This window comes from Aulostomus chinensis, chromosome 8, assembly GCF_037954235.1.
Source record: "Aulostomus chinensis isolate RoL2024-O1b breed Wild chromosome 8, RoL_Achi_v1.0, whole genome shotgun sequence".
NCBI lineage: Eukaryota > Metazoa > Chordata > Actinopteri > Syngnathiformes > Aulostomidae > Aulostomus > Aulostomus chinensis.
This window is the reverse complement of record NC_141327.1, coordinates 2,411,781-2,425,465: the sequence shown is the minus strand read 5'-3', so window position 1 is coordinate 2,425,465 and position 13,685 is coordinate 2,411,781. Positions and strand designations below refer to the sequence as shown.

General features: G+C 46.6%; 1 long non-coding RNA gene across 1 annotated transcript in view; it reads right to left on the bottom strand.

Moving 5' to 3' along the window:
* The window catches only part of LOC147256821 (uncharacterized), a 142,328-nt gene that overhangs the window by 101,375 nt on the left and 27,268 nt on the right, over positions 1-13,685 (bottom strand). The window contains exon 2 of the long non-coding RNA XR_015117418.1: positions 5,456-5,556. This is a non-coding gene — a long non-coding RNA (uncharacterized LOC147256821). The remainder of the gene's footprint in view (positions 1-5,455; positions 5,557-13,685) is intronic.

Below are 13,685 nucleotides of genomic sequence, written 5' to 3'. Positions count from 1 at the left end.
GAATGCTGCGCTGAATACAACACGCACGGCAACCATCGCAGAGACCAACAAGCTGAGGCGCAGTACGGCAACAGTCATACTGGAGTTGCTCGGGTACAAGCTAGACATGGACATGGAGCATCAGAAACAATACCATCCATGGAGGAGAAGGACAGAGGGCAAAATAAAGGCAACAAGGAGAGACGTTTGCCTGCTAGCAGAGCTGCAGTGAGGAAACATGGTGAATAAAGGAAATGAGACCTGGAAATACACCAAGCTATCAATACCAGAGGCACCACAGGCGAACAGCTCTGGCCACCTGACTGAAGAGATACACCAAGGAGGTAGAGGCCAGGTGAACAACAAGAGGTTCTCCACTGACCCAGCCAAAGTGTTCTCTCAATGGCAGGGGAACATCAACAACAACCAGGCCCACCAAGAGCTGAGAAGGAAAAGTACCGGAAGGGCGTATGGGAAAGAGAAGCATCACACAGCCCTGACGCACAATGGCTAGTGGACCTGAGAACTGACCACAAGAACCTCCCAGAACAAGAACCAGTAACCATCTCAGTGGCAGAGTGTCAAAGATGAAGAGCTGGACAGCACCGGGCCCCGATAAGAGCCACACGTACTGGCTGAAGAAGCTAACTGCACTCCATTAACGCCTTGCAGCACAGATGAACCATCTGCTAAAGGATGGGACGCACCCAGAGTGGCTAACCCAGGCCAGTCCTGATCATGAAGGACCCCCTGAAGGGGCTGCACACCAAGCAGAAAGAGGGAGGATGAGGACGAGTGAGCATCAGAGCCACTGTCCAGGATGAAACAAGAGTACATCAAGGTGCTGTGGGACTTCAGCCTCCAGACTGACAAACAGCCTCTGGTGAACCAACCGGACATAGAAGTGGTGGACAAACAGAAGAGGAGGGCAGTGGTGACAGATGTGGTGATACCAGCGGACGCCAACATCAGGAAGAAGGAACACGAGAAGGTTGAGAAGGACCAGGGTTTAAACAGAACAGCTAGAACGGTTGTGGAAGGTCAAGGCTGACGTGGTCCCTGTGGTGGTAGGAGCACTCAGGGAGGTGACCCCCAAACTGGGAGAGAGGATCCAGCAGATTCCAGGACCACCACCTGAAACCTCAGTCCAGAAAAGCGCAGCCCCGGGAACAGCCAAGATACTGCATAGAACCCTCGAGCTCCCAGGCCTCTGGTAGAGGACCTGAGCTAGAGGGGGGCACAGAACCACCCTCCAAGGGGGACAGGGACATTCATACATACTGTATGTATTTATACACATATAAATAGATATGTGTATATATATTATGAATTAAAACTAATAATTATCTTTATATAATTCTCAATTTGTTTATAATTATCGTGATACCATATTGCCATATTATCCTCCACCATACTCTTCACGTCCCGTCCAACCCCCTCAGCAGAGAAACACAATGAACGCCATCTTGTGCTCGTCAGATGTTCGTCTTTCATGAGTCTTTCCCTGATGAGGTTGCAGGTTTCTCACCCTGGGCTTCACCATCCCAGGCGAGCATTTGCGACCGTGGCCACACAGATTCAGCATCAATGGCTGCCATTGTCTGGTGGTCATGGGTGACGGATCCTGTTTCACTCACCCTCAGCAGACCGGTGCCTTCTCAAGACAGTTTCCCTACAACCACGACAACAACCCTCCTCAGAAGCACGACACTACCCCTCCAACAGGTCTGTGCGTGTGTGTGTGTGATTTATTTGTATTCTTAAAGGACCAATCAGAGTCAAACCATCACAGTGACATCATGTTCCCTCGCTGACACACCCTCAAAAGACATCCTGAGGATTTGGTTTTAAAGCAGGAACCGGGTCAAGGGTTCAGCTGAGGGTTAGGGTTGAGGTTACTGGATTTAGTTGCGATGCTGAGGATTAGCATGCGGGCTGAGGGAATGCAAGGCGCCAATCAGCGTCTTCACAAAGACAGATTTAGAATCACATGAGAGAATTAACTGGTAAAAGGAGAGACAGCTGATTTCTTCTTTTTTTTTTTTTTTGCATTAGCACCAAGAGCTCATTGATCTCCGTTCATCAATATTCTCCAGATCCTCCGAGGGCCAGGGGAAGTACATAACACAGTAGGATGCAGCGGCACCAGGGCTCCCTCCACCACACGCCTTTGGTAACCAAGATGAAGCTGGATGAGGGGGAATACATGATCTGTTGCTGAGCCTTTGAACAAACCAAATCCAAAACCAATGCCGGGATGTGAAACGGACGCCCTCACTCCTCATTCAGGAGACGGCGCCTCTGGTCCCGGGACGTTCATGAAAGCAGGAGGTGAACTGCAGGGATTTTTGACTTCAGGACTCCCGTGATGTCAGCACAAACCAGCATGAACCAGTACCACCAGATCACTAGTACGATAGTACAGTCTGCATGTACGCACACGTACTGGATGGATTTGAATTCTATTCACTCATCACTATTTTACTTATCTGGAATTTTGCATGACTAATTACAAATATCATATCATTAGTACTCCCTACAATAAGTTACTGCATCACCTCTATAATCTTATAATATTCATATGCTAAAACTTTGCTTGACTACTACACTATAATGACTTTTTGTACTAAAAGTTCACGTCATTCTGATAGAATCTTGATATAACAGCGGCCGAGAGAAGTTCATAACTGCTCAAAAAGCATATATCATAAATCCCTGGATCAAAACGACTCCATCAAATCAGTTGAGGAATGTCAAGATGAAGGTGGCTGTGAGCTCTAGAGCTTCCCTGGCCGGTTCTGATACGCTGGGGCAACTCGGGCTGGGGTTACTGATGCAGGGCTGCAGCAGCCCGACTGACGTGCAGGTAAATACGTCTGCAGCCACTCTGGCTGTTAGTCGGGATGGACCTGTCTCGGACATTCTAGTATTTTTTTCTGCTATTTATGTGATTTGTTTTACTCTCGTGCCCGTGGATGGAGAGGCGTGCACGGGTCCGTGTACATCCTTGGAACTGAGATCTGACCTTCACCGTGGGTTTGGAATCTCCCAAGTCTGTCCTGTCTCATCCGGCTGAGCTGCGTCTCGTTGCAGTGGCGAGGATGCGACTGCGTCTGATTCCAAGAGAATTCTACAGCGAGACTGTGTGTCTTAACAACACGGGAGGTGTGTGTGTGTGTGTGTGTGTGAGAGACACTACAGGAGGAATGACACCTTCTGATGGCAGCTGCTGGTTGATTGGTTGAACGTCTCACTGCTGTCGGTGATGAGGGTTCTGCTCTATGGCAATTTTTTTCTAATTGTCAAGCGGTTGTGTTTTAGGTATTCAGACTTTAACGGGTCCAGGCCAGCGAATATTCTCCAGAGTGGAGAACTGGACAACGACAAAAGCTTATGTACTTCTGTACAACAACTAAAAGGAAGTGCATGCATCCAATATAATTGTTATGTTGAATATGATGCAAAAAGCAGACATCACACACACACACATTTTTGTGCAGGTTAAACTGCACGGTCTCTCAGTATTCAGTCAAACAAAGCGACTGCACTGTGAAAGGCAGATTCGGGGCGTGTGAGAGAGGGAAACGGAGTGGATGAGAGACAAAGAGGGACCAGCATGAGGCTGCTGAGGTTTACCCTCCTCTCCTGAAGCCATGTGTGATTGGCTGCTGGGTTTCTACGAGGTGGGGGAAAGAAGCTTTCCAGGAAAACCACCAGTCACTGCACGTGGTTGAAATACTAGGATCATCTTATTGGCTGCCCGAATGACCCATCAACCAATTCCACTGCTCTGCCCATATATAGACGTGCAGGAACCTGGTCACTACGGTACCACCGGGGCACTTGTTCCTTCAACTTCTGGGTTGCACTTTCTTTTCTCAGGAAAGGTGGAGATAAAGAACAGAACAACTTGAGCTTCACACTCTGGGGCAAGTACTCTCAGGGCAGTAAACAGGGCAGCTGCCCATGCATTATTACTACATTCAGGCATGAAATGCATTGCTATGGCAGTTATGAAGCCACTACTAGCACAAAATGAGCCGGCACAGGTGGGAGGATGCAAGCCTCATCTGACCAGACATTCAGGCCATTCAGTTCTGAGCGTGATCCACATCAGAGTCTGGATTCAGGAGCTTGTTTTCCCATTATATAAATATGAACATTGACCTTCAAGAAAATGTTATAAAATACGCCGGCCTATATCTACATCTCTCTGTCTGTCTCTCTCTCTCACACACGTGTGTGTGTGTGTGTGTGTGTGTGCGCATATGTACAAATTTTGCCTAATCAGACAAATAAGCTCATCGAGGCTCAAGAGGCTGTAACAACACGACTCAGCATTATGAGGACTGATTCAATGCTGTGACTCCTAAACATGGAGACTCCATGCTGGAGGCTGCTGAGTGAAGCTGTTCAACCCTGCTGAAGGTCAGAGGTCAGCACAGTCGCTCATCAGGCCTGTGTCCTCTGCTCCACCAGGCACATGATTCGCATTTGACCGAGTTTAAAACAAAACTCAGTTTATTTGAACCTACAGGACACAACTGACGTGTGGACGCAGAATTCAGAAAGCACAAGCACATGCTCACGTACGCATCTGTGTGTGCGGCCATGTGACCCACAGGTCTGTTTGCATGAACACGTCCCCCACAGCGAGCTGAGCCGATCTTCAGCTGTGGGTGTCTTCCTGAGTAAAGTGACTGGTGCTTCAGCAGCAGCCTCGCCTGTGTCCTCATAACAATAACCTGACCAGGTCATGTGGTCTCACTGTTGACGGAAAGAGCGGGATTCCTCAGTGAGGTGCAGCTGTGTCTGATTAGTAGAACTGCTGCAATCCGCCCCAGCTCCTCCAACACTTTATCTGTAAGCCGTGTCATCCATGCTATCAGAATTAGTACTTCTTATACTGATATACTGCACAGTCGACGGTATATAAAAAGATGAACTGAAATAGATGAAATCTGTCAAAACTGGAGAAATCCTGTTGTTGAAACTTCATTTTACGTCACAACAAAAAGGCTTCACATGCGTAAATATGGACCCCCCGCACAGGCAACAACAAAAAAAGCTATTCCATATGTAAAATACATTCTCTCACAACAGTTGTGTGTCGAGCATCAACAACATTTAAAAATGTCACAGAATGCCACAGACGTAATGGGCTGCACATAAACCTACTAGTAAAGGTTTGAAAAAGCACCCAAATCTCTCCAAAATCATTCCTGTTCAGCATGAGAAAAGGCACTTGATAGCCCAGCTCACACTAATCACCAGTGATGGCGTGAGGCAGCGTACTCCAGGCAGAGTGTAGGGGAGTGTGCGAGCAGAGGACTGGTGGTGGCGTTAATCAGTCAACCAGTAGACATGACAGCTTTAATCAAGGCAACAAGCAGGTGGCAGGAGTGCTCGCTGGTTGAAAATCAACACCAAGACCATTTGTATGTCTCAATTGCTCACTGTGATGCATATGAATTACCTGCATGGCCCATTAGACTCATCACACGCTGACAGAAACACGCTCGCACGCACACATTGAGGCCCACGCCGACGACTCCAGGAGTTGTCAGAGTGAATTACCTGCATGTCAAAATGGAACAGATAAATTGTCGGGAGGGCACAGCTAATTGACTCAGTCAAGGCTGTTGATCTATTGTTGCAGGGGACACGGATAAACTAACACACACACACACACACACACACACACTCCCCTCTTATGTCTCTCTTCGTTCTAGCTTGGTTAAAACCAGAACCTGAAAAAGTCGAGTTCTTGCTACAGAGATAGTTTTTAGTTTATAGTGAAATTACGGGTATAAATGCTGTGTTTATGTCATTCGATACATCATCTCTCTGCCCGGTCATGCACACGGTCACGCTAAACACAGTTGAGTTGTAATTTCCTGTTGGTTCTGCTACTCTGAGTTAACGCAAAGAAAAGGATGACGCATTGAGAGGATTCAAGGTCTGGACACAGAGGAGTAGAGGGGTGTCACCGGCTGCTCTGCGGTCGGGTGCTGGCACCCCGGCTGGCTGCTGCCGTCACCTCACCAGTATCACTGATTCTCAGGAGTTGTGTAGCAACAATAATTTGGTTCACCTGTTCAACTGTCCAGCGGCTCCACTGATGGCATGTGTGTCTTCTGATTTATGCTAAAACATTAAGCAGGTTGTTCCACGCCACAGATGATGGCGTTGTCATCTGCCAACTTCACGACTGTATTCTCTCCAGATCGGGGATTGAAGTCATGGATCATAAACCGGGGGGGCAAGCGGCGCTGGGGGGGTTTGCCCACCATTCACAACTGTCTGTATGCTGTATTTGTATATGTTTTTAATTCCAAAGACTGTAGAACAGAGCAGAGTTGAAGCCACAGCACCTCTGCAGAGCTGCAAAGAGAAGAGTGTTGCTGGTGAGGGTCGGCGGCGCCGAGGCGCACACCTTCCTCATCTCCACGTACCGCCACTGTCAACGCAGACACAGAACTGCTGTGAGCTAAAACCAGCATGCTAACGATGACAGTGCTTCCATGCTAATGTTTAGCAGGTGGTGTTGTAGTGTGATTGCCACCTTAGTGTGCTAATACCTGCTAATCAGCTCCAACCACAAAGAAGACCTGCAGCTGGGACTGGCGGGCATGTCATTGGTTCTGCCAGTAATACGCCAAAGAGGGGAGTCATCGACACAACCATGACAGCGTGTGCTGGTAGGACGTGTATTTGATTTGATGGCGTTAATCCCAAAGCAACAGAGCCACAAAATTTCTCAAAATTTGAAACAATTGGCCAGAGGAGTGAGAGAAATCAAACAAATATATGAATCTGTTTGTTGAAGCCTGGTTGTATGGTTTAATATTTGATCACACATGGACAAAATCGAGGTCTTATGAATCCTGACCTCTAGCATTGAAGGGTCAGGTTCAGGGTTAGGGTTGAGAGTCAAAGGTGAAGCAGGAGCGCAGAGGCATTTGTTCTCAAGCTGTAGAGAAAGGAATATCGCACCAATTTGACTGTTCCAGAACATCAACCTCGTTTTTACAAGTTGTCCAGTTAAAGCAGTGAGTTGTTGCTCCTCTGCAACGTGGCGTCGTGTTTGCTCCAGGCAAATCTCACGATCCAGCGCTGACGAGATGCCATCTAACCCCTCCAGACTGAAATGTTCTGCAAGATATGGCTGCCAGTCTGCCCTTGTTTGTCTGACATGTCCATGTGCATTTTCCTTCTCAACCCTCTCAACTACAGAAGCAGCAGTCCGTTTGTTGCTGATCGGAATCCAACGATTGACCGGAGGATCTTTTTAGCTCACAAGCATGAACGGCATCTCTTTTTTCCAAAAATATATTCCTTTCTGGCCTCGCTCAGGGGGTCTCTTCATCTTTTCTATTGTTCTTTGGAGGTATGATGCTTGACTGTGAGGTGAGCAGTGGATTCTGTGCTTTCTTACTTTTTTCTTTGCACTTCCATGTTGAAGTTGAAAACGACCAGGGAGCCACATGACAGCCAGGACTGTTAAACTACCCACTCGATGGGTGCCAGTTTGTTGCTAACAGTATCAGCTGGTCCCATTCCCAGGGTTTGCAGGTGCAACCTCAGGGAGGTGAAGACGTCATTCCTTGTTATGTAATTGCTGTTCATTGATCAAACTGATTAGACGTTCCTCTATCTTAGCAGGTTAATTATTCTCCAGCTGTTAATCAGTCAAATTCAGGTGTGGCGAAAGTTCAGGCAGGCCGCGGGTGCTGTGTTTACACAGCTGATAGCTGCCAAGCTAGGCCACCCCCAGTCGGCTCAGGTGACTCCCCCTGATTGCGTTCACAGGGCTCGGTTTAAACTTTCAATCATATTATGGCTGATATTCCTGCTGCTCTTCAGGCCATGAACGCGCATGGAACAGCCGGGAGTCCCGGAACGGAACCAAACCACCAAATACGACCTATGGGGTACAATTATGTAGGATATTTGACCCAAGTGGTTCTGACTGAGGCAGCACGGTGGTGCAGTGGTCAGAATAGGCTCCACCCCCCAACCCCACCCTTAGCAGGACAAGAGGTAGGAAATGGATGGATGGTTCTGACTGACCCACAAAACCAGTTGACCATTTTTTAATTTACCATTGTAAAACATTTTTACACATTTCCTTCTGCAGATGAGGGTTTCATGCTTGCCCTGAAACAGACTTTAGATTTGATGTCTAAATTCTGAGCCGTTACATATTCACATCAAATGTTAGTAATTTCATAGAACGCCTGGACAATTATACGCCTCAAAACAAGTTTGAGAAGTGAAGACATGGTGTAGTCTTAAGAAAAGTTTCCCACAAGCAGTAACTTGGTGAGCGTCTCCTCCATGTTGGATTATGAATGCTGGCTAAGTTGTCCCTGTGCTCTCCTGCATAACCAGCCTCTCTGCCTCTCCCGACACTTCTCCATAAATGCCGACCCACTGGGATAATTTAATAAAAGCCTTCTCTATGTTACCGCAGAGACACACCAGGTAATTAAACCCACAGCCTGGCCCACATGCTCATGTTATTACTGGATACAGAATTGATCTGAGCACGCTCAGGGGTTGCCATGGGAGACGAACGGCCACAGCCGCTGTCCTGTCCACACGGCTGTGGAAACAGAAGGTAAATGAACAAACCAAACGAGCAAATACACACATGCACAGTATTGATGGCACAGTTTTGCTAATTTAGTCTTTAATCGAATGGGCACACTTAAAGACCGCTCTCTGCCTCAGACACCTGTTCAAACAGCAGCCACTTCGTTTCAATCCACAAGTCAACACGCTCAGTCAATGGCGTGGCCTTTTAGGCATGGAAAAAGGAACAATTAATAGAAAAAGAGAATGAGAGGGAGAGGGAGAAAGTATGGTGCAACCTTTTAAAGCCTTCATTTAAAACCCTGGTGTGTTTTTAAGTTGGTTCATTATTAAGACAAGGTGGGGAGAGCAAATGAGGATATGTGTGTGTTATTTCATTATTAGTGGGGGAGGAGGGACCGGAGTGAAGAACAGGAATTGTCCAAAGACTTTTAATTGGATTGCTGAAGCACTTTCTTAATTGACTTCTGTATTCTTGCTAATATAAAAGTGTACATCTTTATGTTGTGTTGTGCTAACACACACAGGCACACACGCACATGGACTCACACCTAAATTGAACCCAGGGGGTCAGGGGTAGCAAGAGGAGATGAGATTTGATGAGTTGAACACCGGACGCTTCAGCAAAAATTCAATTTAGACGGCCTTAGATTGACTGGTTAATTTCTAACAGCTTACCTGTAATAGCTTTCCTTACTGTCGCCTTAATTAAGTTCTCACATTAATGCTGTAGCAGGGGAACGGCACTAAAGAACCTGTTAACACACATTTCCCTGGTGGTCAGGAGACACACACACACACACACACACACGAGAGTGGAGGGGAGAAATTAAAAAATACAAAATCACTCAGACTCTCAGTGACCACACACACACACACACACACATATACGATCTGACGCGAGTTCAGGTGACACGAAAGGCAACGTGAGACCTCTGATGGAGAGAGCGGTCTCTACCGAGTCACGGTCCAAGTGTTGTCTCCCTGCCACAATTAATCTGATAATTTTATCCACCGGACTTGGACTGAACCCCCGATTGCCCACTGGCAGGCGATTGAGACGACCAGGAGGAGAGCGATGCCCCTCTGGGGCCCCGCCTCCAGATGAGAAAAGACATGGATACCACAGGGCCTGCTGGATGGGCGGGACTCCAGAACCAGGCCTGAGTGGCAGACGTCAGAACACTGCTTCAGTACAATCACTGATCTCTACAGAGGGTCAGCATGTGCGTTTGAAATAGTATGAGAGTGACAGATGCTTTTTTTATGATTGAATCACTGGAAACTGAAAAGTGACCTGAACCCTCACGTGCATCAGATCGTGGCGTTCAAGTCAGCTGTTCCCTTCTTTCACTCCGTATGATGGTGCGTTCAATTCGCCGACCTGACATCAAGCACTTGGCTGTGAAGGAACCGTGATTCGCCCTCGTAGGGAACGAAACGAGATCTTTTCTCGATGGCACAACATCAGCAGACAGTGGCGATTGCTAGCATGCTAACGCATCAAGCCTGTGCGCACAGCGCCACATCATCCCGAAATCTCCCACCAGCTCGATGTCTTTGTCTAAGTGAATCATCGGAGCTCTGGTCATCATCATCCGGCATGCTAGCGCCACCTTCAGCTCAGGAGCCTGAACTGCTCTGCTACTTCGCTTGCGGGTGCACGTTCCACCAGTGGGGAGGCACCCATCCCTCCAGTCGCTCGGTCCCTGACACGTCTGCAGAGATGCCTCCCTCCAGTCCAGAATGACTCAAGGGATCATGGGAAAGAGCCTCAGGAGTCACAAGTTAAACACGAACAGCCAAACTCATCTAATGTCAATGACTGTGACAACCAAGGGAACACGGACGCTGAGAGGAGCAGTCGTCGACTCGCTAGGAAGCCAAGAGAGACAAGAAGAGTTTATGTGCACTCCTGCCTGCAGGCGACGAGCATCTGCCCTGCACGGAGCGACATGAAATTCAGTCTTGTAATGCGGTTGGAGAGCTTCCCTCACTACTGTAGCGCCGTCTGGCAAGTAGAAAAAAAGTGTGGAAAAAAAACTTGGAATGTGAAATAGAGTCAATTGAATTCCAATTGGTTTCACTGAAGGAGTTTGCTCATTGCAGGCGGAACCTGTTGGCAGGGCGCATTAACGTGTATTACCACTTTATACAAAAGAGCATGAATTGATGGAGTGGATTGAATGAGTTTGCCTCCTTTCTCTCCCAGCTGAGAGGCTTCATCCAGGTTAGACTGCATGACACAATAGGTTGAAAGGTCTTATGAATACAAATTAGAGGAATCGCCAAGCCAGGAATGAATGAGCTCACAAATGAAATTGGCTCACACCGTCACATTTTTAGCCCGGCATTGTCACTTTCCTGTGGAATGATCAGCGTTCATTTCCTTCTCTTTTTTTTTTTTCCAGAACTCACCAAAACCTCGTTATTAAGCAGAAAGTGGATTTATACAATAGGAAGTAAAATCCTTGTGGCAGCAAGAGGTTTGCAGGATCAGTTTGACTTTAGTAGAAACACTAATACTGATTATTAACTATTAAGAAGCACTGCATTTGACAATTTGTTTTCTTTTTGTTAAAGAAAGTGTGTTTGTGTGTGTGTGTGACATTAACCCAAACAACGTAAAACAAAACAAAAAAACATTTTGCGATATTCTGTTTGGTCAATTTTCTGTGAATTTTGCAGCTGCAAAAGGTAGTGCGTGTGTGTGTGTGTGTGTGTGTGTGTGTGTGTGTGTGTGTGTGTACTTTAGTGAAAGTGTTTAAAAACTAAACTCTCAAATAGGAGAATCAGGTTTGGCCCTGGCCGGAGGATTTTTAGTGATATCAGATATGCTGATGTTTCCATTTTATGACAATTTCATTCTGAATTAAAAAAATTTACGAACAATTTTTGTCGAGATTTTTCTTCAAGTTTCTCTTTATTAACTAAACATGTCCACGTCCCAGCCATGATGTAGAAGTTCTTCTACACTGATGATGAGCACAAAAGAAGAAACTTGAAAAACTGTGCGGAACGAACATCGGTCAACATCCGATCAGAACGATCCAACACGCCAACGCTGACAAGTCTCTCATCACGCACTGAGCCCCTGGAGCCAATCAGAGCTCGTGTTCACCAGCGGCCCTCACCACCAACTCGTCTGCTTCTCCTGCCAAAGGAGAATAACCGGTGAACGGGGGAGATCCTAGAAAGGGTCACACAGACTCTGAAAACCTCAGCTCCATTTTTACTCAAACGATAACAATTTTGCGACCTGAACAAACACAAACACTGGGCTCTTAACACACACACACACACACACACACACACACACTCTCTCACACACACACTCTCTCTCTCACTCACACACACTCTCACGCACACTCTCTCACATACACACACACACTCTCTCTCTCTCTCACACACACACACTCTCACATACACACACACTCACTCTCTCTCACACACACACTCTCACATACACACACACTCTCTCTCTCTCACACACACACTCTCACATACACACACACTCTCTCTCTCTCTCACACACACACTCTCACATACACACACACTCTCTCTCTCACACACACACATGTAAATGAACAACGGATTCAACTCCACAGTGTCACATCTAATAACACCAGCAACCTTATAAGCCTGATAATCCATCTCTGTGTTTGCCTGTGTGCGTGTGTGCGTGCGTGTGTGTGTGTGTGCGCAAGACTGTCTCACGTATGCTAATTAGCATTTTGGTTTGTTCAACTATTTGTGTGTGTGTGTGCGTGTGTGTGTGTGTGTTGTCAAGAAGAGTTTCACAGGCCAGAACCTGACAGAAAGCCGTTAGCAGGCTGTCATGGTGCTTTATAAGGTTAAACCGAACAAGTCCTAATCCACACACACAGAACATGAGGCAAGCGTGCAAGTGCATGTGTGTGTGTGTGTGTGTGTGTGAGAGAGAGAGAGAGAAAGAGAGGGACAGAGACAGAATAAAGGACTTGGATCCTGAGGTAGACTGCGGTTGACATCTCTGTTTGTCTTGGCTTTCTATCAGTTGAAGTCTTTTGTCCATGAATGAATGTGTGTTTGTGTAACTGTGTATTTTTGTCCATGGAGGTTTCCACACAAGTAAAAAGAAATTCTCAGAGATGATCTGAGCACCCGCACGTACAGACACGGGGGGGGGGGGGGGGGGGGGATTCACCTTTAATTACTCTGATTCTCCTTTTTCCTCCAAACATGTAAAAGTCAGGCAAAAACATAAAATGATGAAATGTGGTATAAGCGCAGAGGCAAAAAGACAAAAAAAAGTACTATCTCAAATTTCCTCTGATTGCTCCATTAGCTGTGTTAAAGGTGTAATTACAGAAACTCCTAATCTTTAATCATCTCTTAATTACCATATCATGCAGTCATTATAGTTAGTCCCAAAGGGAGGAAGTCAAACTTTCTACTTTGGTGTTTAAGTGTAATTATTTTAGCCCTGAATACTTGGCTGAGTGCAGATATTTTCTGAGCTGATACGGATCTCCCGTACCTTCACTCCATTAATCAGCTCCTGCAGTTTACACTGCCGTCATCAGCCGGAATACTCAGCTAATAATAGTCTGCTGACTAGCTTTGCAATACTTGCTATTTCACAGAGACATAAAGTATTAGTATACTCTAGTACTTAATGTATAGAAAATGTGTGTTTTTGGATTGTTTTTTGCACTTTCATGGATTGATATCATGACTAATACCGGTTTATCAATGACCAGCTCTTTTATTTTGTTTTGTCTTCATGACATCAAACAGTGGGGGAGTGAGCAGCCCTGACTGAGCTCATGCCGACACTTGGAGTCAACGGCGTGGTTTTTTTAATCGGATCTGTGTCATTCATACATGCGATCACGGCTGGAATCTGAGGCGGCGTCAGTGAGTGACTCGGTAACGGAACCACCTGAGAAATTTCTTCTGCTTAACCGCCACTCGTGTTGTTCATCGTCTCCCATGTCCGCCCATACAGGACAGACCGAAAGATGCCAAAGGAAAGAATTCTGAGGAAAATGTGGAGGACAACAGGTACATGACGTGATGAGATAAAGTACAGCATTACACTGGAAAACTCCAGCGTTTCTATCGAG